This window comes from Dama dama, chromosome 10 (assembly GCF_033118175.1).
Source record: "Dama dama isolate Ldn47 chromosome 10, ASM3311817v1, whole genome shotgun sequence".
Taxonomy (NCBI): Eukaryota; Metazoa; Chordata; class Mammalia; order Artiodactyla; family Cervidae; genus Dama; species Dama dama.
The window spans coordinates 18,620,022-18,645,145 of NC_083690.1; positions in this window are offsets into that span (position 1 = coordinate 18,620,022).

Consider the following 25,124-nt stretch of genomic DNA (forward strand, 5'->3'; position numbering starts at 1 on the left):
CTTCAGACTCTACTACAAAGCCACAGTCATCAAGACAGTATGGTACTGGCACAAAGACAGAAATATAGGTCAATGGAACAGAATAGAAAGCCCAGAGATAAATCCACATACCTATGGACAGCTTATCTTTGATAAAGGAGGCAAGGATATACAATGGAAAAAAGACAACCTCTTTAACAAGTGGTGCTGGGAAAACTGGTCAACCACTTGTAAAAGAATGAAACTAGAACAGTCTCTAACACCATACACAAAAATAAACTCAAAATGGATTAAAGATCTAAATGTAAGACCAGAAACTATAAAACTCCTAGAGGAGAACATAGGCAAAACAGTCTCCGACATAAATCACAGCAAGATCCGCTATGACCCACCTCCCAGAATATTGGAAATAAAAGCAAAAATAAACAAATGGGACCTAATGAAACTTAAAAGCTTTTGCACTACAAAGGAAACTATAAGTAAGGTGAAAAGACAGCCCTCAGATTGGGAGAAAATAATAGCAAATGAAGAAACAGACAAAGGATTAATCTCAAAAATATACAAGCAACTCCTGCAGCTCAATTCCAGAAAAATAAATGACCCAATCAAAAAATGGGCCAAAGAACTGGACAGACATTTCTCCACAGAAGACATATAGATGGCTAACAGACACATGAAAAGATGCTCAACATCACTCATTATTAGAGAAATGCAAAGGAAAACCACAACGAGGTACCATTACACGCCAGTCAGGATGGCTGCTATCCAAAAGTCTACAAGCAATAAATGCTGGAGAGGGTGTGGAGAAAAGGGAACCCTCTTACACTGTTGGTGGGAATGCAAACTAGTACAGCCACTATGGAAAACAGTGTGAAGATTTCTTAAAAAACTGGAAATAGAACTGCCATATGACCCAGCAATCCCACTTCTGGGCATACACACTGAGGAAACCAGATCTGAAAGAGACACGTGCACCCCAATGTTCATCACAGCACTGTTTATAATAGCCAGGACATGGAAGCAACCTAGATGCCCATCAGCAGACGAATGGATAAGGAAGCTGTGGTACATATACACCATGGAATATTACTCAGCCGTTAAAAAGAATTCATTTGAATCAGTTCTAATGAGATGGATGAAATTGGAGCCCCTTATACAGAGTGAAGTAAGCCAGAAAGATAAAGAACATTACAGCATACTAACATGTATATATGGAATTTAGAAAGATAGTAATGATAACCCTATATGCAAAACAGAAAAAGAGACACAGAAGTACAGAACAGACTTTTGAACTCTGTGGGAGAAGGTGAGGGTGGGATGTATCGAAAGAACAGCATGTATATTATCTATAGTGAAACAGATCACCAGCCCAGGTGGGATGCATGAGACAAGTGCTCGGGCCTGGTGCACTGGGCAGACCGAGGAATTGGGTGGAGAGGGAGGTGGAAGGGGGGATCGGGATGGGGAATACATGTAACTCCATGGCTGATTCATGTCAATGTATGACAAAACCCACTGCAATGTTGTGAAGTAATTAGCCTCCAACTAATAAAAATAAATAAATAAAAATTTAAAAAATAATAATAAAATAAATGTCATCGGGATGTAACTTACAGCCTCAGGAATATAGCCAATAATACTGTAACAATTTTGTATGTGACAGAGGGTTACTAGACTTAGCACGATGATCATTTCATAAGGTATTCAAATGTCAAATCACCTGGCACTAACATATTGTATGTCAATTATCCTTCAATAAATAAAGAAATATTTTTAAAAAATAAGATGAGACTGCAAGGAAATTTATAATTACACATGTAGTTTCATTATATTTCTGTTGAACAGCACAGATCTAGAAAGTTCTCAGCCTGCCATTAGTATAGCAAACCTTCATCCAGCCTCATTTACTCTTGAATGTTGCATATGCTTTAGGAGTATAGTTAATTCATTTAGAACAATGATTCATTTGGAATCAAAACTAATCCAGGTGATTTGTAAAAGATTTTCCTTGCAGGGTTAGCAAGTTAATGTGTAGAAGTATGTAGAAAGGGTACTAAAGCTTTGTGGGAATTTTCCAGGTTCGCTGTGATCCTGAGATTCAAGAATTGCGTCAGTGGCAGAAGAAGCTGCGTGAGGACAAGCACATTCGCCAGCGAGTCAAAATCTTCTGGGCCAAACAAGAACAAAAAGGTCAGTTGTTTGATTCACAACCCTTGGTTTATTCAGGAAAAGCCTGAGTCTTACTCCAGGCTCAAGAAGGAAGCCCTGGCGCGGTTTCCTAGGGTCCTTGTTCTGCACGAAACTCCACCTGGGTAAGGGAGGTGGAGGCATGTTAAGAGTCGGCTCCGGAATGTCAGCGGTGACGCGGAGTAACTGACCCAGCCGTTCCCCTCACTCAGAGACACGTCAGTGTCATCCCGTGTTTGCAGCTCTCTCTCTTTTAGCTACAAACAAAAAGAATAACCCATCATTTTGGAAACAGTGCCCATCAGTGTGATGGGCAGTTATTCTTCTAAGCTGTTGATTGTGTGTCTGAACTTAAGTGCTGTTTTATGCCATCCTCGCCCCTTTTCTGAGAAATTAAACACATGTGCAAAGTGAAGCGCTAAGAATAACAGAGCAAGCACCCTTCACCTGTCTTGTACGTGTCACAATTTTGTCCTATTTGCTTCCCTTCTTTTTTTTTTTTTAATTTTTAAACTTTGTTACTACACATTCGTGGTAGAAAAATTAGAAAAAAAAACAAAAACGGAGAAAAGTCAGAAATGTCACCACTGTTAAAATTTTGGTGCACATCCTGCTATACTTTTTCCAGTACAAAATGATGCAAATCAATATCCATTTGTATATTATTAAATATGGGTTTTTACATTCTACTACCCATGTATCTGTTCATTATATTATGTCATCTACCCTGTCACTGAACATACTCAGAAAGTCATTCTGGTCAGCACTAGAGAGTGGTATTGTGATGTTTGATGGCTGTGTGGTATTGATTTAGCATCATTTATTTAACCAACAATATGGAATGAGATTCATGAAGGATTGTCAAGTGGAAAAAAAACTACAGGACAATAAATTTTCATTAATGTTAAGAATCCCCTTGCAAAGCAGGAGACCAGGGTTCCGTCCCTGGGGTGGGAAGATCCCCTGGAGAAAGGAATGGCTACTCACTCCAGTATTTTTGCCTGGAGAATCCTATGGACAGAGGAGCCTGGTGGGCTACACAGTCCATGGGGTCGCAGAGTCAGACACGAGTGACTGACTAACACTCACTAACTAAAATACATGCTTGGAAATAGATGTCTAAAAAGCCTGGAGAATACATTAGTGTTAGTTTCCTTTGGGAATCAGGACTAGGGAAAATCTTGCACTTTTGGAATTTTTTAAATTATGAAAACCAACGAGAAAAAACGATCATACCTCCCTTGACAGGCTGCAGACCACTGTACTCTCACGGTCCATGCTCTGACCTCCCCATCCTCCCCGTTCCTTTTCCCTTTTCACTAGACTGCAGTCCCTCTAGTCTCTCTTGTTCTGCTGTATGCCAGCACCTTCCTCACCTCGGGGACTGCACTTTCAATCCCTTTTCTGCCAAATCATCCACTCCAGGCTGCTCTGTGGCCACTCCTTCTCACCCTTCGGCCTAGGGGCATTAATGCCTCAGAGGGGTCGCCCTCACTTGCCTTACCTAAGGGGACCAGGAACAATATGGAGCAATCTCAGCATGGTGGAATCTAGAAAAAAGTTTTCCTTTTTTGCCCAGAAGCTGTCTTCAATTCTGTTCTCTCAGATCCCTCTTTCCAGTTCCTTCATGGCATATTGGGTGGATTTCATGTCTTTGAAGTATGTTCTGATTTCATGAAGTCCAGCCTACTTAAAAGTCTCAGATCTGATTTAATGCTCTGATTCAGTGTGGTTGGGAGTGGGAGGGAGGGAGATCCAGGGGGCATCTTCCCTTCACTTCCTGTGTGGTCCTCTCTTGGCTGCTGTTGCTTCTCTGGCTGAGACCGTGTGGCCATCCCTGTCCTGTGGGCAGGCATCCCCGTGCTGGCTCTCTGACTCCTAAGTCTCATGTGAGCGCTTCCTCAGAGCTCATATGGCAGGATCCTTGAGGGATATGGTTCTGATTCTCCGTCTTCTACTTCCTCTTAGACCCCACTTCTGCCAGCGCTCTCCCAGCCTTTTGCTCCTGGGGTCTCCTTAGCCAGTGGCCAGCCCTCTTGAACCCAATGGGATGGTGTTCACTTGACACAACGGAAACCGGTAGTGGACACAGGTTTCTCCACTGCCCCCTTTTCTCCACCTCGCATGTCTCCCCAGTTCACAAGGAACTTGCTCTCACAGGCACAGTAGATTGAAGTGTGTGTAAATCTACCCTTAAAGGAGATGACCAATCAGAGAATGAGGGCCCCCCAGTCTTTCTGAGTTGTTCTCTTGGATCTTCCCTCCCCTGCCTTGGGCTTCTTGGGTGGGGGAAGCACCCACTCCTATCTAAGGGAGGATAGAAAAACACAGCATTCTCCTTTAGGCCAGCAAGTCTCAACATTTTTGGACTGTGAACCAGGAAGAAGTAGTTTTATGTCACAATCTACTACATATGAATATACTGATGGTTTCATATATACATAGCTAAAACAGAAATTTTATGAAAAATGACCTTATTATATGGGCTCCCCTGGTAGCTCAGTTGGTAAAGAATCTGCCTGCAATGCAGGAGACCCCAGTTCGATTCTTGGTCGGGAAGATCCCCTGGAGATGGATAGACTACCTGCTCCGGGATTCTTGGGCTTCCCAGGTGGCTCAGCTGGTAAAGAATTTGCCTGCAATGTGGGAGACCTGGGTTCGATCCCTGGGTTGGAAAGATCCCCTGGAGCAGGGAATGGCTACCCATTCTAGTATTCTAGCCTGGGGAATTCTGTGGACTGTATAGTCCATGGGGTCCCAAAGAGTTCGACATGACTGAGTGACTTTCACGTACATACCTGTTATATGTAATACCCTCTGGTATTTTCTAGTCTCTTGAGTTTTTAACTTAAGCATCAAAATTAACTGACAGTAATGAACTCATTGACTAAAAGAAATATCCAAATGTCCCTAGGGATATAAAATAACCAAATAAATAAGTGTGGGAGAAGAGGAGGCTTTCTTCTACTTTCGAATGACAACTAATACATTTAGAAGGTATAATGGAATTTAAAAGTCACCATCTTGTAACCATATTAATAAATAAATGGACTAAAGCAAGAATCATCAGTGGATGCTAAACCACTGAGTCAAAGTTTGTTGAGGGACATGATAGTCGTAGTCTTAAAATATCTCTCCACAAGGGAAGGGAACCTCCTACACTGTTGGTGGGAATGTAAACTGGTACAGCCTTTATGGAGAATAGTATGGAGGTTCCTTAAAAAACTGGAAACAGAGCTGCCATATGTCCCTGAACCCCCACTCCTGGGCATGTGTCTGGAGAAGAACATGATCTGAAAGGATACGTGTGCCCAGTGTTCATTGCAGCATTGTTTACAATAGTCAAGATGTGGAAGCCACCTGAATGTCCATTGACAGAGGAATGGATGAAGGAGATGTGGTGCATATATACAAGGGAATATTACTCAGCCATTAAAAAGAGTGAAATCATGCATTTGCAGCAACAGGGATCGACCTAAAGATTGCCCTACTAAGTGAAGCAAGTCAGAGAAAGAGAAATATCTTGTGACATCCCATGTATGTAGAATCTGAAAGCAAATGATACAAATGAACTTATGAAACAGTAAGAGACTCACAGACTTCAAGAACAAACTTTTGGTTGCCAAGTAGAAGGATGGGGGGAAGGGATAGTCAGTTTAGGATAGAAGTGTACACACTGCTATGTTTAAAATGGATAACCAACAAAGACCTACTGTATAGCGCATGGAACTCTGCTCAATGTTATGTGGCAGCCTAGATAGGAGGGGAGTTTGGGGGAGAATGGATACATGTATGTGTATATGGCTGAGTCCCTTTGCTGCTCACCTGAAAGTATCACAACATTGTTAATCGGCTATGCCTCAATTCAAAATAAAAACTTTTTAAAAATATCTAAGAAAATAATAACTTTGCACTAGAGAAACCTGGCTTAACCAGGCGATGAAGATTAATGTTACCAATATTGGGACAAACTGACATCACGTGCCTCCTGATGTGATGTACTGAGGAAGACATACATCACACATCCTTAGACACAACTGCCAAAAATGCGTAACTTGAACCTATCTAATTGTGAGGGAATGTCAGGTCAACCCAAATTGAGGACATGCTCCAAAATAACTGATTTGGACTCTTCAAAAATGCCGATGTCAAGAAAAACAAAGATTAAAGGAGACCAAAGAGATGTGATAGCTGAATGCTGTGCATGATCTTAGATTGGATCTTGGTTGGGGGAAAATTCTATAAAAGACATGACTGAAACAGCAGACTTTGAGTATGGGCTTTATGATAGATAATGGTACATAGTATTATTAAGTTTCCTGATGTTGATCAATGTTCTTGACCAATATCAGAAACCTCCTATTCTCTTTGGGTTTTTTTTTTTTTTTTTGGATGTGGATCATTTTTTTTAAAGTTTTTATTGAATTTGTTACAGTATTGCTTCTGTTTTATGTTTTGATTTTATCTGTGACAGATGTGGGATCTTAGCTCCTCAACTAGAGATCAAACCCACACCCCCTGCATTGGAAAGTGCAGTCTTAACCACGGGACCATGTCTTAACCACTTAACCACTGAACCAAATATTTGCCTTGCTATTTCATGGCAAGTAGATGGGGAAACAATGGAAACAGTGAGAGACTTTATTTCCAAAATCACTGCAGATGGTGACTGCAGCCATGAAATTAAATGACACTTGCTCCTTGGAAGAAAATCTGTGACCAACCTAGACAGCATATTAAAAAGTGGAGACATTACTTTGCCAACAAAGGTCTATCTAGTCAAAGCTATGGTTTTTCCAGTAGCTATGTATGGATATGAGAGTTGGACTATAAAGAAAGCTGAGCACCGAAGAATTGATTCTTTTGAAGTGTGGTGTTGGAGAAGACTCTTGAGAGTCCCTTGGACTGCAAGGAGATCCAACCACTCCATCCTAAAGGAGATCAGTCTTGAATGTTCATTGGAAGGATAGATGCTGAAGCTGAAGCTCCAATCTTTTGGCCACCTGATGGGAAGAACTGACTCATTGGAAAAGACCCTGATGCTGGGAAAAATTGAAGGCGGGAGGAGAAGGGGACGACAGAGGATGAGATGATTGGATGGCATCACTGACTCGATGGACATGAGTTTGAGCAAGCTCCGGGAGTTGGTGAAGGACAGGGAAGCCTGGCGTGCTGCAGTCCATTGGGTCGCAGAGTTGGACATGACTGAGCGATTGAACTGAACCACTGGACCACAAGAAAAGTCCCAGAAGCCTATTCTTAAGATGCATGCTGAAGGTTTTATGCAACTTAAACTCCAATGATCCAGAAAAAAATAATAACACACATGCACAATATACATGCACATAGAAAATGATCAAGTATAAACAATGGTGAATCTGAGAGTTCTTTGGATGATTATTATGATTATGAATGAATGGACAGATGGGTGGAGTTCTGAGCCTTGTGTGAGTCCACATACAGAGCCTGGTGCAGAGCAGGGGCTCATCACATGGGAGTTCTTAGTGTCCCTTGTTAAGAAGTAGCTTGAGCTGTAACTGTTTGACAGGCTCATCTCTGTAAAACTGCTGGTTCCTTTCATTTCAAAACTAGAAGACAATCAGAACTGTAATCAGATTAAAGATCAAGAAACAACAACAAAAAAAATAAAGATCAAGGAACATGCAGCAGTGTGCCTATTTATTTCTGCTTTTACTTATTATTATTCTTATTTTTTGAGTTGATTTGCCACTGGCTCACTGATTGGTTTGGCTTGCTAGGTGGCACTGAGCTCAGGCTGGACTTAATGCAGTGATCCAGCCAGCAGCAGAGAGCAGAATGACAGGTCCCATCTCGGCCACCTGCTGCCCATGTCCCTTGCCGCCTTTCCAACTTCCGAGGGTTCCAAAAGGAGCAGTGCTTTCCAAACAAGATGAGGTTATCAGTAAACGCCCCGTTGTGAACTTGTGGGCAAATTTCTCATTTGCAATGAAACTGTAGAGATGGCCCTTGGGAAAGAAAACCATTCTAAACACCGTCCCCAGATCTGTGGTCAGTTCAGAAGGAAGTCAGTACAGCACAGTGGAGTTTTGGAGTTGGCAAGACTTGGCCTTGGAATCTTTTTGCTTTTATCTGTGTGACCCTGATCTAGTTAACTTCATTCAACCTCAGTATTCCCACATGCAAGATGGAACTATTAATAGTCCTGTCTCATACAGCTGTTAAAGGATTGCAAGAGATGATCTTTGGAATAAGTCCTGGCACATAGTTCCCGTATGTGTTGGTTATTGTCATTTAAAAATATGTTTGTGCTTCAAGCAGTTTTGTATTGAGTTCCTCTCCTAGACTCTAAGCTCGAAGGGGTTCCATGCAGGGACTGAGTGTCTTATTCATCATTTAGCACAGAGCTTGGCACAGAGCTGACAGTCTATACATATTTGGTGGATGGAGCTCTGGTTTTCATTTTATAGATGTATAAGTAGAGGGCCTGGAAGGTCGAGGGCTTGCCAAGGTCACACAGCCGGGGAGGCCCTAGGGCTGGGACTTGGGCATGCCCTTTCTTTGTCCTGTGTTCTGACACATCCCAGAGGAGCGATGCAGAGAGACAAGGCACTCTCTTGGATTCCACCATCAGACCCAAAGCTCTCAGGAATCCTGAACATGATACACGGCTTGTCTGATTTCTTAATGTCCTATGGTTTCTTGCTGTTTGTGTTTGCATTGACTGAAGCCCTTGCATAGGGGCTGAATTGCCAGGAGCAGGGTACAACCTGCTTCCCATCAATTGAAGTAAAACTTTGTCTCCTTCAAGTATCACTGAGCTGATTTACTTTGTTAAGTTCATGTACAACAGAGTTATTCCTGTTGAAAATCTTATGAATCTGGGTAGTGTGGAGGTTTCGAAAATCAACTCCCTCCAGCCAAGGTGACATTGTAATTAGACCCCCAAAGAGCTCTGGTGAAGCAATTTGAAAATGAATGTTAAACACATGTAGTTCTCCTTTAGATTTGTGGTAAAAAAAAAAAAGTGGAGTGATTGCAAATAAAAATGGGTTTCATCTTCATGTAAAAAAAAAAAAAACACTACAGACTCATCTATGTACAAATCCAGCATACAAGCATAAGATCTTTTTCTTAGTGGATGCCATTTTATCCATATTGTGCTCTGGTATTTATAGTATGAATGAGTTTTGCCAAGTTCATTCCTTGGAGCAACCTTGGTGCAGACAGGAGGTCTGAAGCAGAGGAGCGTCAGCTGTCAGGGTAGAACCGTGGTCATTTATAGCCTGTCTCATCTTACCCTGAGTCAGAGGCCGTCCTGCAGGCTTTTCTTCTAGGACAGAAGCGGTGTGAAGTTATTCTTAAGTCTCTATCCATCAGGACAGTTGCAGGAATTATTTTTAAAGCATTTATGACAAGAATTATAGCCAATATAATCCAAAAGAAGATGCCAAAGTCATTTTTGAGATGTGGTCAAAAATCTCTTCTTGATTAATAGCATATTTTTAGCTTCATATAATTGGTAATTGTTTTCAAATGTGCTTTGTAACTGAATATTCATATTTTATTTGGAAATCTGGTATGAATAAGGAGAAAGAAACCATAGAAACTGTTCCATAACATCAGATTACATTTTTTATGTATACAACATCAGATTACGTATAGATACAGCATCCGATAACAATTTTCTTACGTGTGTGTATTCTGCATATTTGTGTAAATACTCTTTGAATGACTTTTATCACTTCTTGATATTTTTTTGTGATTTTATGTGGTTTTATTTCTATCATTGCAAGACTGACAGTATTTTAATCTTTAAGAATGTGATGAATTGGGAGATTGGGATCGATGTATACACACTATTATGTATAAAATGGAGAACTAATTAGAACCTGCTGTGTAGCACAGGGAACTCCACCCAGTGCTATGTGGTGACCCAGATGGAAAGGGAATCCAAAAAAGAGAGGATATATATATATACATATAGCTGATTCACTTTGCTGTAGAGCGGAAACTACCAATATTGGAAAGCGACCATACTCCAATTTTAAAAAATAGTCATTTACCTATAACTTTCTTTTTGGAAAGAAATAACTTTCTTTTTGCTATTTTAAATATCACTTCTTGATATTTTAAAAGAAAGGGGTGGGGGAAGCTGACCTGTCAAAGGAAACAGATTCTTTACTTTGGTTTGCTCACCTTTTTATTCCCTATGTCAGTCCAAGAGTGCTTTATAGTCACTTACAGAAACACATAACATTTTTAGGTAAATGTGTAATTGGATTAAGGAAAAATTAAAAGTAGAGAAAAAATAAAGCTGTTAAACATGGTAATCAAAATACTTACTCCAAGGTCTGTATTTGCTAGAGATTTCTTAGGGACAAAGTAAAGAGGGAAATAAGGTCTGTTACACAATTCATAGTATCCGCAAGAAAAAAAAAAGTGAGCCAGTGGTTCAGGAAATACTGGGTCCTTCCCCATACATTATGCAATGTGAATAATAACCTCAAAAATGTTCCTACAACAAATAGAAATGTCTGAGCTTCCTAGAAGCCACAGCAATGAATGAAATAGGATCATTACATTGTTCATTGTCCTCAAATTTAAAAAGTTTCTTGGAAGCACGCTTATTCTTGGAGCTAATTTTTCTCTCATAAAGAAGATACTATAATGAGGTGAACATTATCCTTTCCCTAAATATCATGAGTTTCTTAGTAGGGCATGGCTTCTGGAGGAAAAAGATAAAAGCCTGAGGGTAGGGTGGGGTAGAAACCAGAGAAATTTCTTGATTTTAAATCTAGTATTTAAGTTTAGATTGTAATGACAAATCTTAACTATTAGGATTGGGGTTTTAGGCTATTCTTAAAATGCGCATCTTGTCCTGGTCACACCCTGGAACTTGGTTCTTAGAGCAGAGAAGGCTGTCTGGAGCTCAGGAACAGCTATGAGTTGGCGAGCATACGCCGTGTGCCAGGCCCTGTACCAGCACCCGTGTTCCCATGTAGCCCCCATACTTCTCTCCCAGAGGGAGGATGTCTCCATCGTACAGGCGAGGAAACCGGGGCTGGAGGTTACATGACTCACACAGGTCACATGGCCAGGAAGGCTAGAGACCAGGGATTTGAACCCAGGTCTGCCTGATGCCAGGGAATCTCTGGTCATCTCCTGCCTTAGTGTCCAGTTATTAATACCTTAAGCTGCGTGTCCAGTAGGGCTCATCGGCCCCCTGCAAATCTTCCCAGCGGGGTACCAGGACCCCCAGGCTGGACAGTGGGCAGCATCTGGCTGTACCTTCCACTTGGCACTAGCTGAAGTGATGGCAGGCCGCTGGAAGAGAGGAGATCTGAGGGTAGGGTGGGCCTGGTCCCCAGTCAGAAGAATGCAGGATCTATAACCATGTTTCTGGGAGACATTTCCATTAGAGCAGGAAGCCGGGGTGAGAAGATGAGGATGCGGATGCTTTGTCTGCCTCCTTCCATACTCCCTGCCCATCTGCAGATGAACAGAGAGGGCCTTGACCACAAAAGAGGGGCCCAGGGGCAGAGGATACTTCAGCCTGAGGCTCAGGAGGTGGGTTCTGGCATTAGGTGTGACCTTTTGTGACTGACAAACCTGATCTATCATATAACAGAAAGGGGCAAATTTTCAGTGACTTATTTTCCAGAGACAACCACTGCTGAGTGTGCCAGCTCATAGAGTTTCTTCATCTATTAATATATATATACACATATTTATGTTTATAAACATGAGCCATGTTATATATAGTGTCCTGTAACTTGCTTTTCTCTTCACTTGACAACATATCATTGACATCTTTTCTTTCCTTCTTTTTTTCATTGACATCTTTTCATGTCACATATATAGAGACCTCTCTCATGATTTTTTGTGGTTCTGTAAAAATGATAAATCTATGCTGCATGCTCTGTTGCTTATTCGTGTCTGACTCTTTGTGACTTTATGCACTGTAGTCTGCCAGAATTCCCTGTCCATGGGATTCTCCAGGCAAAAATACTGGAGTAGGGTGCCATGCCCTCCTCCAGGGGATCTTCCCAACCCCGGGATCAAACCTGCATCTCCTGATCTCCTTGCATTGGCAGGCAAATTCTTTACCACTGAGCCACCTGGGAAGCCCATTGATAAATCTGTACCATATTTTTTTCCAAAACAATTAATGGATATTTGGCTTGTATTATGAACAGTGTAGGGGCTTCCCTGGTACCTCAGCTGGTAAAGAATCTGCCTCAATGCAGGAGAGCCTGGTTCGATTCCTGGATCTGGAAGATCCCCTGGAGAAGGGATAGGCTACCCATTCCAGTGTTCTTGGGCTTTCCTTTTGGCTCAGATGGTAAAGAATATGCCTGCACTGCGGGAGACCTGGGTTTGATCCCTGGGTTGGGAAGATCCCCTGGAGGATGACATGGCAACCCACTCCGGTATTCTTGCCTGAAGAATACCCATGGACATAGCAGCCTGATGGGCTACAGTGCATGGGGTCAGAAAGAGTCGGATACGTTGAGCGACTAAGCACAATGCATCACAGCATGACCAATGTATTGATAGGCATTTTGTAGATATATTCCTGCTTATTTATAAAAGTATTTCTGTAGGATAAATTCCTAGAAATGGAGTTGCTGGGTCAAAGGATATAAATATGTTAAGTTTAGACATAGTGTCATCCAAAAACACTACAACAATTTATGGTTAATGCCACCAAGTCACTTTGGAACTTTTGATGAGTGATGTAATCTTAGTGTTTCATTTTCCCCACTTGTAAAATGAGAATGATTATGCCTCAGGAATAATTCTAAATGAGGTCATTGCTTTGATATCACCATGGGTCTTTAAGAAGAAATATACTATTGGGAAATCTAAGGTGTCATTTTCATTTTAATTTCTTCTCTCATATCTCCTTAAACCTTAGTTCCTTTTCTATTTTAACTAGCCGAAGAAATAAAAATTTGATTAAAAGAAGTCTAGTGACTTCATGCCTTGAGATTACTTTCATCAGTTCTATTTTTAAGACTCACCAGTGGGTGAGGATATTAGGATGACATCAACTTTCATACATATCTTTTCATTTAAAATTTGCAAAAGTCTGCACAACTGGGATGTGCCTTTGCTTAAAATGCTTAACGTTCCCCTACTATTCTACTGAAATGTAAGGTAAAATAAAAGATGACTTCCTTTATTAAATGATCTGCTCCTAAAGTTTTAGTCCCCAGTTTAAACTTTTGTAAATGGATGCTTCCAACCAGTAGCTTCATTCTGTCATCTGACTTTTCAGCATTCTTTGCAGTTATAGTAGACGCAGAATGCTTTTGTAGGATCTAGATGTATCCACAAACATCTGGAAGGCTCAAGGAACCAGACTGGATAAAGTTTCCCATTTATCGGCTGTATAACCTTGTGCTGGTTGCCTAACCTCTCAGTGACTCAATTTGCATGGCAATAAAATAGAAACACTATAAGTAAGGTGAAAAGACAGCCCTCAGATTGGGAGAAAATAATAGCAAATGAAGAAACAGACAAAGGATTAATCTCAAAAATATGCAAGCAACTTCTGAAGCTCAATTCCAGAAAAATAAATGACCCAATCAAAAAATGGGCCAAAGAACTAAACAGACATTTCTCCAAAGAAGACATACAGATGGCTAACAAACACATGAAAAGATGCTCAACATCACTCATTATCAGAGAAATGCAAATCAAAACCACAATGAGGTACCGTTACACGCCAGTCAGGATGGCTGCTATCCAAAAGTCTACAAGCAATAAATGCTGGAGAGGGTGTGTAGGAAAGGGAACCTCTTACACTGTTGGTGGGAATGCAAACTAGTACAGCCACTATGGAGAACAGTGTGGAGATTTCTTAAAAAACTGGAAATAGAACTGCCATATGACCCAGCAATCCCACTTCTGGGCATACACACTGAGGAAGCCAGATCTGAAAGAGACACGTGCACCCCAATGTTCATTGCAGCACTGTTTATAATAGCCAGGACATGGAAGCAACCTAGATGCCCATCAGCAGACGAATGGATAAGGAAGCTGTGGTACATATACACCATGGAATATTACTCAGCCGTTAAAAAGAATTCATTTGAATCAGTTCTAATGAGATGGATGAAACTGGAGCCCATTATACAGAGTGAAGTAAGCCAGAAAGATAAAGAACATTACAGCATACTAACACATATATATGGAATTTAGAAAGATGGTAACGACAACCCTATATGCAAAACAGAAAAAGAGAACAGAAGTACAGAACAGATTTTTGAACTCTGTGGGAGGTGAGGGTGGGATATTTCAAAAGAACAGCATGTATACTATCTATGGTGAAACAGATCACCAGCCCAGGTGGGATGCATGAGACAAGTGCTCGGGCCTGGTGCACTGGGAAGACCCAGAGGAATCGGGTGGAGAGGGAGGTGGAAGGGGGGATCGGGATGGGGAATACGTGTAAATCTATTGCTGATTCATGTCAATGTATGACAAAACCCACTGAAAAAGTAAATAAAAAAAAAAAAAAGAAAAAAAAAAATAGAAACACTAATGTTAGTAACCACGCCATAGGGTTTTTATAAAGAATAAATGAACTGAAATAGTGCCTGGCTCAAAAAAAGAGAAAGTGGTCAATAAATGATAACTATTATTAGTAATATAAGTGCTTAACACATGGCCAATATATGTTGTTATTAAGAATACTTGCTCTGGGGTCTGAATGAACCGAGTCCTGCCTCTAACATCAGTGAGGGCAGGGCAAGGTGCTCATTCTCATGAAGCCCAGTTTCCTCCTCTGTTATGTGGGGATAGTCAGGGCCCATCACACAGAGCTCCTGTGAAAATTAAATAATATTTAATATCATGTATGCTATGAAATAGATCCTTGGTACAAAGGGAATGATCAATAACTGGTGGTTGGTTTCTGAAATATTTTTTGAACTGTTGAGAAAGAGAAACAAAATGTATTCCAGGTAATTTACCTGCAGCAGCGGTTCTCAATCTTGGCTGCTGGTTAGAACCCCCTGGGGGAAATTTACAAGAATGTGTCAGGCCAGAGGCCAGAGAAGGCGATTACATGGGTTTATTCTTAGAAGAGAATGTGTTGTAACCACATCAGCACAATCCTAATACTATGGATTAGCTGGAGGATCCCAGTAATAGCTTTGGATTCAAAATCTTCCTTTGCAGGGCTCCTCTCACTAATGCAATTTCATTTGGATTAAAATTCAGGGGCTCTGAGTTCCTTCAGTTTACCAACTAGCTGGACTTTGCTTTCCCCTTTGAAAAGTGGAAGAAGTGAGCAAGGAAATCTCTATAAAACAGGAAATCCAATAGGTGTTTGCTGTAGAATCTCCTGTCTCCTGGGCTAAGAGACCTATTGTTGAGCAAATTTGAAGCGTGCAAAACTATTGCTGTTGTCTTGGTGGTGGTTGTTGGTTTGGGGAGTTTGGTCTTAAGATCGAAGCCAGGAAAAATATATGAGGAACATTCTGGGTTTTGCTGCGAAGAGTGAGGTGAGATAGTGAGGGCCAGAGAGTAACTGGGGTGGGGGCGTGGGGAGAAGAGCAAAGGGGATTTTGGGTGTTTGGCAGTTTAAGAGAATTTGAGGGGAAAGAGTAGGGATGTTTAAAGGCGCTTTCTGTTTGGTCATAGACTTGAAGAGTAGGAAGCATGTCTCCTAGACCGAGGGATTCCTATCGCACCCAGGGGTGACTTGCTGAGTGAAAACCGGGCTCACGGAGGGAGGGCCATGGGAAACTGCTCCTGCCGTGGTGTCCAGCCCATAGGATAGCCTTGTCTTTACCCTTAGCTGCTGCGCCTTGGTGTCCGCAAAGATCCATGGTCCTTATGAGTGCCTACCACCTGCCTTAAATATATTATTTTTAATCTTCATAACAAATGTAATGAGAGTAACCTATCGTCACCCCATCTCTTGTCTCAGATGTTAAGTCACTTGCTTTTGGTGGACAGCCGCTAAGGAGCAGAACTGAGGACATGTAGACTTCCGCAGCATCATACTGCCTTGCTGTCCTCATACCCTTCCTTTCTGTCAGTCCCTGAACAAGTGGGCTGAGGGAGAGGTCTGGAATTCATGCTCTCAAAAGTGCAACAGATGTTCAATGCAGACATGAAGGCCGCCCCATAAAAAGCAATGAAGGACTGATAGATGCTTGAATGTGGATGAACCCTGAAAACTTGCTAAGTACAAGAAGCCAGACACAAAATACCACATATTATGTGATTCCCTTTGTGTGAAATGTCCAGAATAGGAAAGTCTGTAGAGATAGAAAGCAGATCAGTGCTTGCCTGGGCCTGGGGGCCTGAGGGAATGGGGGTGATAGCTGAAAGGTAAGGGGATTCTTTAGAGGAATATGAAGATGTTGTGAAGTTGATTGTAGTGATGGTTGCACCTGTCTGTGAATACACTAAAAAATCATTGAATTGTGTACTTTAATGATTGAATTGTATGGCACGTGAGATATTTTCATAGAGCTGTTATATAAATAAAAATGAAGGTACAGACTGCCCATTAAGATGGATACTATCAAAAAATAGAAAATAATAAGTATTGATGAGAATGTGGAAAAATTGGACCATTTTGCGTTATTAGTAGGAATGTAAAATGATATAGATAAAGTGGTTCCTTAAAATTTTTTTAAAAAGGATTTACCCATGAGCCAGCAATTCCACTTTGAGGCATATACAAGAAAGAAAGCAGGGACTTGATGAGATGTTTGTACACACATGTTAACGGCAGCATTAGTCACAATAGCCAAAAGGTAGAAGTAACCCAAGTGTCCATCAGTGGATAGGAAATCTATGGTGTTGAAACTAGAACACTTTCTAACACCATACACAAATAAACTCAAAATGGATTAAAGATCTAAATGCAAGACCAGAAACTATAAACCTCCTAGAGGAGAACATAGGCAAAACACTCCGACAGAAATCACAGCAGGATCCTCTATGACCCACCTCCCAGAATATTGGAAATAAAAGCAAAAATAAACAAATGGGACCTAATGAAACTCAAAAGCTTTTGCGCAATAAAGGAAACTATAAGCAAGGTGAAAAGACAGCCTTCAGAATGGGAGAAAATAATAGCAAATGAAGAAACAGACAAAGGATTAATCTCAAAAATATACAAGCAACTCCTGCAGCTCAATACCAGAAAAATAAACGACCCAATCAAAAAATGGGCCAAAGAACTAAACAGACATTTCTCCAAAGAAGACATACAGATGGCTAACAAACACATGAAAAGATGCTCAACATCACTCATTATTGGAGAAATGCAAATCAAAACCACAATGAGGTACCATTACACGCCAGTCAGAATGGCTGCTATCCAAAAGTCTACAAGCAATAAATGCTGGAGAGGGTGTGTAGGAAAGGGAACCTCTTACACTGTTGGTGGGAATGCAAACTAGTACAGCCACTATGGAGAACAGTGTGGAGATTTCTTAAAAAACTGGAAATAGAACTGCCATATGACTCAGCAATCCCACTTCTGGGCATACACACCAAGGAAACCAGATCTGAAAGAGACATGTGCACCCCAATGTTCATTGCAGCACTGTTTATAATAGCCAGGACATGGAAGCAACCTAGATGCCCATCAGCAGACGAATGGATAAGGAACCTGTGGTACATATACACCATGGAATATTACTCAGCCGTTAAAAAGAATTCATTTGAACCAGTTCTAATGAGATGGATGAAACTGGAGCCCATTATACAGAGTGAAGTAAGTCAGAAAGAAAAACAATACAGTATACTAATGCATATATATGGAATTTAGAAAGATGGTAACAATAACCCTATAAGCAAGACAGAAAAAGAGTCACAGATGTATAGAACAGACTTTTGGACTCTGTGGGAGAAGGCGAGGGTGGGATGATCTGAGAGAATAGCATCGAAACATGTATATTATCAAGGGTGAAACAGATCGCCAGCCCAGGCTGGATGCATGAGACAAGTGCTCGGGGCTGGTGCACTGGGATGACCCAGAGGGATGGGATGGGGAGGGAGGCGGGAGGTGGGATCAGGATGGGGAACACATGTAAATCCATAGCTGATTCAGGTCAGTGTATGGCAAAAACCAGTACAATATTGTAAAGTAATTAGCCTCCAACTAATATAAATAAATGAAAAAAAAAAAAAGGAAATATATGGTGTGTCCATACAGTAGAATATTGTTCAGCCTTAAGAAGGACGTCCTGATACATGCCATAACCTGGATGAGCCTTGAGGATATTTCACTAAGTGAAATAAGTCAAAAAGATAAATACTGAATGATCCCACTTAAATCAGATACTTAGAATAGTAGTATCCGGAGAGACAAAAAGTAAGATGGTGATTTCCACAAGCTGGGTGCAGGGGAGAAAGGGATGTTCTTATTTAATGGGTGCCGAGTTTCTGGTTTGCAAGATGAGGAGTTCTAGAGATGTATCGTGGCGACGGTATGAGTGTACTTAATACCACCAAATGGTACACTTTAAGCTGGTTAGGATGGTACATTTTATCTTATGTGTATTTTATCACAGTAAAAAAATTAGGAGGAAAAAAGTGAAGGCGCAGACCCCAGATTCCCTCATGGCTCTCTCCCTTACCTTCATCAGACTCTGCTTAATTGTTACCTTCTCATCGCGTCCTCCCTGACACCCCCATCCCTCTGCCCTGCTCATCTCCATTTAACATGTTGTCTACAGGGTGATTCAAAAGGAACTGACCACTTCCAGACTTTTATTAAAACACGCATGGACATAGATAAAGAACTTAGTGTTGGTGCCATTTCCTCTGCCACTTTGGAGAAATAAAGTGATTGCCCTTCAACTCTGATTGCAATGAAGGATATAGGACAAAGCCAGCTCCAGGATGGCTGAGTGCCCTGAGTCTTGTGTGTGTTCTGGGGGCTGCACCACAGAGGATCGGTCATATTGGAACTACTGTATTCCCTTTACAAACTGTCTTTGACTGTGTGATGTATTTAATATATATTTAGTCACTGGTTAATAATTTTTAAAGTTTTTAATTCTTTTGACTTGCCCAGGATTTTAATAATTTATTTTGTTTATTGCATATTGTTTGCTTATTGTGACTGCACTGGAACATGGAAGCCTCCTGTGGCAGCTTGGAGACTTTTTCCTTTCTGTGGCATTCACCACTCTATCCCAGCTCCTAGCACAGTGCCCAGCATACACGTGATAGATGTTCAAGAAGTATTTGTTGATTCAGTGAATGAATCTGTGTTACACAATCCCCTTCCCAAATCATCCGGCTTGATAAACACCCTATGGACAAGGTCAAGCTAAGGTAATCAGAATTGTTTCCAAGCAACCAACCAAACAAATAAATAAAAGGAAATATATTATCCATCTTTTCTAAAACAATAAAAAGGACTGTTCACATTCCCATGTGTTTCCTGTGAAGCAACCACTGTTCTAAGCACATCCTTAGTAGGAACTCAGGCTTCTCAGCAACCCTTTGACGTAGGTACTGTATGGTCTCCATTTTATAGATGAAGAAACTGAGGAATAGAGAGGTTGAACAATGTACCCCGGGTCACCCAGAAAGGAAGAGGGCTTGGAAGTCCTTCCTCTTCCCCACCTCCTTATGCTGCAATGCACAGATGTTATTTATGGAGTTAAGCTGGGAGAAATCTGCGGGTGTTTGGTTTTTTGCAAAATCCATCAGGACCCACCCTCTGATTACACTGCTGAGGGCCTGAAGCACATGTTCCTTTACGCCCATTAGCCTGGTTTAAAGGGCGATGGGCCCACCCACCTAATAGTCCCACCTTCTCTCTGTAAGCACAAGTCCAACCCTGGTTGATGCTATTCACCCTGAGGATCTAAATTTAGGATCTGAGCAGCTAAAATGTCTTCCCAATTTTTAGATTCAACTCTCATTAGTCCAGGACATGGAAAAATTTAAAGGTATAGAGCTATGGAGGCTAATCTGATACTTTTTAGAACTATAACTTAAAAGCTGTCCCCTTTTAATAATTTAAAAACTGTTCTATATTCTCATTCTGAAAAATACAGAGAAGTATCAAGAGATCAAACAAACAAAACTAGCCACCATGCTGTCACTGATAATATTTTGGTGTATAGGAAGACTGAGAAAGACTTTTTAGAAAGTGCTTCATTTCATCCCATCTGAGCAGGTGGGAGGGAGAGGAGACTGAGTCTTTTGCATGTGTTCTATTTTTGCTGTGTGTATTGGAGTTGCCCTCATTTGCTTTTTGTGGCATCTGAAGACTTGTCATTTAAGAGGTTTTGGGATGATATTTGAAGCTGTTCCAGAGTGAGCAGCTTATAACCAGCAGAAAAAGTCCTGGGCCTGGAGTCCCAAGCTTTATTTTCAAACCCTGATTGGAAGTGTCCTAGCTGTGTGTTCTTGAGCAAAGCACCCTAACCCTCCTGATCTTCCATCTTTTAACTATAAAGTGAAACTAATACCCTCCTAAAGGTTCAACTTAGAGACAAGGTTATTTGAGTTAAAAAAGACTTGAGCTAATGCTCGTCTGTAAATTCTCACTGACTGTGGGATCCTGAGAAAGCTATTTAACCTCTCTGACCTTTAGTTTCTTCATCTGTACAATAGAAATGATAAAAGTACCCCCCTCAATGGATCCTAGAGAAACTCATATGAAATAGTGCATGTACCATGTTTAGTCCAGTGCCTCACAGACAGTAGGGGTTCAATGATGATCAGTGACTATTGTAAATCATACAGTTTTTGACTCCTGTGAGAGCAGTGTCTTTCCCACTATGGATGGTGAAATCAGTTAGTGGGTTACCACATGCATTTTAAAAACTGAAATAATTTTAGGTCTTAAATAAGTCTTTAATCCATTTTGAATTTACTTTTGCATATGGTGTGACAAAGTAGTCCAGTTTTATTCTTTTAAATGTAAGACCTGGAACCATAAAACTACTAGAAGAAAACATAGGCAGTACATTCTTTGACATCAGTCGAAGTGATTTGGGAGGGGGTGGTATGTCTCCTCAGGCAAGGGAAATAAAAGCAAAAGTAAACAAATGAGACCACTTCAAACTAAAAACTTTGGCACAGAGAAGGAAACTATTGAAAAAATGAAAATGCCGCCTACTGAATCTGATAAGGGGTTAGTATCTAAAATATACCAATAATTCATATAACTCAACATCAAAAAAAGAAAAACCTCAAACATTTAAAAATGGGCAGAGGATCTGAATAGATACTTCCCCTCAGGTAACCACCAACCAACCAGCTTAGCGCCAACATTACCGTTTTTTGTGAAAGCTTTTCCATGCCCCATCCCAGTCAATCCACCCCACCCACCTTCCTAACCTCTCACCTCCCTGACCCCCCTAGATAATCACTGTTTTGATTTTTATCATCCTCAACTAGTTTTACCTGTGTTTTGATCATCATTTAAATAAAAATCATATAGTATGTTCCCTTTTATATCTGGCTTTCTCACTCCATATTTTGTGTGATTCAGCCATCTTGGATGTATCAGTAATTTATTCTTTTTCACTGGTGGTATGGTATTCTATTGTATAAACATATTACAGTTGTTTATCACTCTACTCTTGAAGGATATTTGAGTTGTTTCCAGCTTTTAGCTATGATGAATATAACTGCTATGAACATTCTTTGTATATATCTAAGAGGATCTCTTGAGTGTATACATAGAAGTAGTATTTCTGGGTCATGGGCCATAAAATCTTTTTACAAAAATAAATTTCCGCAAGAGAAGTGTTATCCAGCAAACAGTACCAAGAAAAATGTAGCTCCCCTTGGGGAAATTGTTCTTTATACCCTAACTTTTCCTTTTTGCCTTGTCTGCCAGGAAGCTCAGAGTTCAATTTAAAGCTCATTTATAGCAACTTATTGACTCTTCCTGGTTAGCATATCTAAGTTCTCCATTTATCTTTAGATCTGCCTTTTTCTTTTCTGTTTTTGTTAACTGTATTTTATTGTACTGGGTTGGCCAAAATTTTCATTCAGATGATATGAAAGAACATTTTGGCCAACGCCCAAAATTATCTGAAATCCTTTTAGGGAGGAAACAGGACATAAATAGCTTCAGGAAGAAAATAGGTCTTTGCCTTGCTTACAACACAGAGAAGTTGTGAATCTCACATGGGATAATGTACATGAGAGAACATTAAACCCTGAGAAGCCTGACCTGGAGGAGTTATCATTAGTGTGCATTCAACTCTTGCAGAGGTGTGAGCTTTATCAGCTTTGTAGAAAAGGAATATGAATACCGCTAGCACTCGTTCTAACAGAATTTTAAAAAATAACTTTCTTCTTAACTTTCTTTCTGGAAAGTTGAGCAAAAAGAGTGTTGGGTTGGCCAAAAAGTTCATTCAGCTTTTTTCCGATAAGCTAGCTCTAGTAGTGCTTGTTGTTGTTGTTTAGTCTCTAAGTTGTGTCCGACTCTGCGACCCCATGGACAGCAGGCCTCTCTGCCCCTCACTGTCTCCTGGAGTTTGCCCAAGTTCATGTCCATTGAATTGGTGGTGACATCCAACCGTCTCGTTCTCTGTCACCCCCTTCTCTTCCTGCCCTCAGTCTTTCCCAGTACTAGAGTCTTTTCCAATGAATCAGCTCTTTGCATCTAGTGGCCAAAGTATTGGAGCTTCAGCTTCAGGATCAGTCCTCCTAGATGAGTATTCAGGGTTTATTTCTTTTAAGATGGACTGGTTTGATCTCCTTGCTGTCCAAGGGACTCTCAAGAGCCTTCTCCAGCACCACAGTTTGAAAGCATCAGTTCTTTGGCAGTTGGTTGGCCTTCTTTATGGTCCAGCTCTGTCTTTAACTTCATTTGAAGTGATTTCATTATATTTTACTGTGATAGCTGTCATATTAGTGTGCATTTAAAAAAAAAACAACATCAAATTTGGTGAATTTTATGTAGCCATTTTAATATTGAAGAAGGAATAAAAAACAACATTTTGTCATAATATACTTTTTTATTTCAAGAAAGGTAAAAACACAACTGAAACACAAAAGGAGATTTCTGCAGCTTTTATTTTCTTGGGCTCCAAAATTACTGCAGATGGTGACTGCAGTCATGAAGTTAAAAGGTACTTGCTCTTTGGAAGGAAATCTATGACAAACCTAGACAGCATATTAAAAAGCAAAAACATCACTTTGCCAACAAAGATCTGTAGGTCAAAGGTCAAAGCTATAATTTTTCGAGTAGTCATGTACAGATGTGAGAATTGGACCATAAAGAAAGCTGAGCACTGAAGAATCAATTCTTTCTAATTGTGGTGTTGGAGAAGAATCTTGCGAGTCCCTTGTACAGCAAAGAGATCAAACCAGTCAATCCTAAAAGGGAATCAGCACTGAATACTTATTGGAAGGACTGATGCTGAAGCTGAAACTCCAATACTTTGGCCACCTGATGTGAAGAGCCAACTTATTGGAAAAGACCCTGATGCTGGGAAAGATTGAAGGCAAAAGGAGAAGGGGGCAGCAGAGGATGAGATGGTTAGATAGCATCACTAACTCAATGGACGTGAATTTGAGCAGACTCCAGGAGATAGTGGAGGACAGAGGAGCCTGGTATGCTGTAGTCCGCGGGGTCCCAAAGAGTCAGACACAGCTTAACGACTGAACAACAACAACAGCAAATTGAGAAGGTGCTGTGACTGATAGAACGTGTCAAAAGTGTTTTGCGAAGTTTTGGGCTGGAGATTTCTCACTGGACGACGCTCCACAGTTGTGTACACAAATTGATGGTGATCAAATTGAGACATTAATTGAAAGCAATCAACATTATACCATGCAGGAGATAGCCGACATACTCAAAATATCCAAATCAACCGTTGAAAATCATTTGCACCAGCTTGGTAATGTTAGTCACTTTGACGTATGGGATCCACATAAATGAAGCAAAAAAAGCCTTCTTGACCATATTTCCACATGTGATTTTCTAGATAAAGGTAATTAAAATGTTTTGTTTTTAAAACTAATTGGGATGGGTGATGAAAAGTGGATACTATACAGTAATGTGAATGGAAGAGATTGTGGGGCATGCGAAATGAACCACCACCAACCACACCAAAGGTGGGGGTCTTCATCCAAAGACAGTAATGTTGTGTATATGGTGGGATTGAAGGGAGTCCTCTATTGTGAGCTCCTTCTGGAAAACCAAACGGTTAATTCCAACAAGGACTGTTCCCAGTTAGCACTTGATGAAAAGAACCCGGAATTAGTCAACAAAAAATGCATAATCTTCCATCAGGGTAACACAGGACAGTATGTTTCTTTGATGACCAGGCAAAAACTGTTACAGTTTGACTGGGAAGTTCTGATTAATCCCCTGTATTCACTAGACATCACACCTTCAGATTTGCATTCATTTCGGTCTTTACAAAATTGTTTTAATGAAAAAAATTTCAATTCCCTGGAAGACTATACAAGGCAACTGAAACAAGTGAATTCTTTGCTCAAAAAAATAAAAGTTTTGGAGAGATGAAATTATGAAGTTGCCTGAAAAATGGAAGAAGGTAATAGAACAAAACAGTAAATATGTTGTTCAGTAAAGTTCTGGGGAAAATGAGGAACGTGTTTTTTATTTTTTACTTGAAAACCAAGGAAACTTTTTAACCAGCCCAATAGATCATTCTTAGTTAAGTATCACCATCCAGAGATGATTGCTATTAAAATGTCATCTTTCTTTTTTAAAAATAACTTTAGATATAATTCAGGGACTTGCTTGATGACTCAGATGTTAAAGAATCTGCCTGTAATGCGAGAGACCCAGGTTCAATCCCTGAGTCGGGAAGATCCCCTGGAGAAGGGAATGGCTACCCACTCCAGTATTCTTGACTGGAGAATTCTGGCAAGCTCCAGGACACAGGATCCTCGTGGGCTAAAGTCCCTGGGGTTGAAAAGACTTAGCAACTAACACACAACACAGATATAATTCATATATCATACAATTCAGTGACTTTTAGTATAATTCA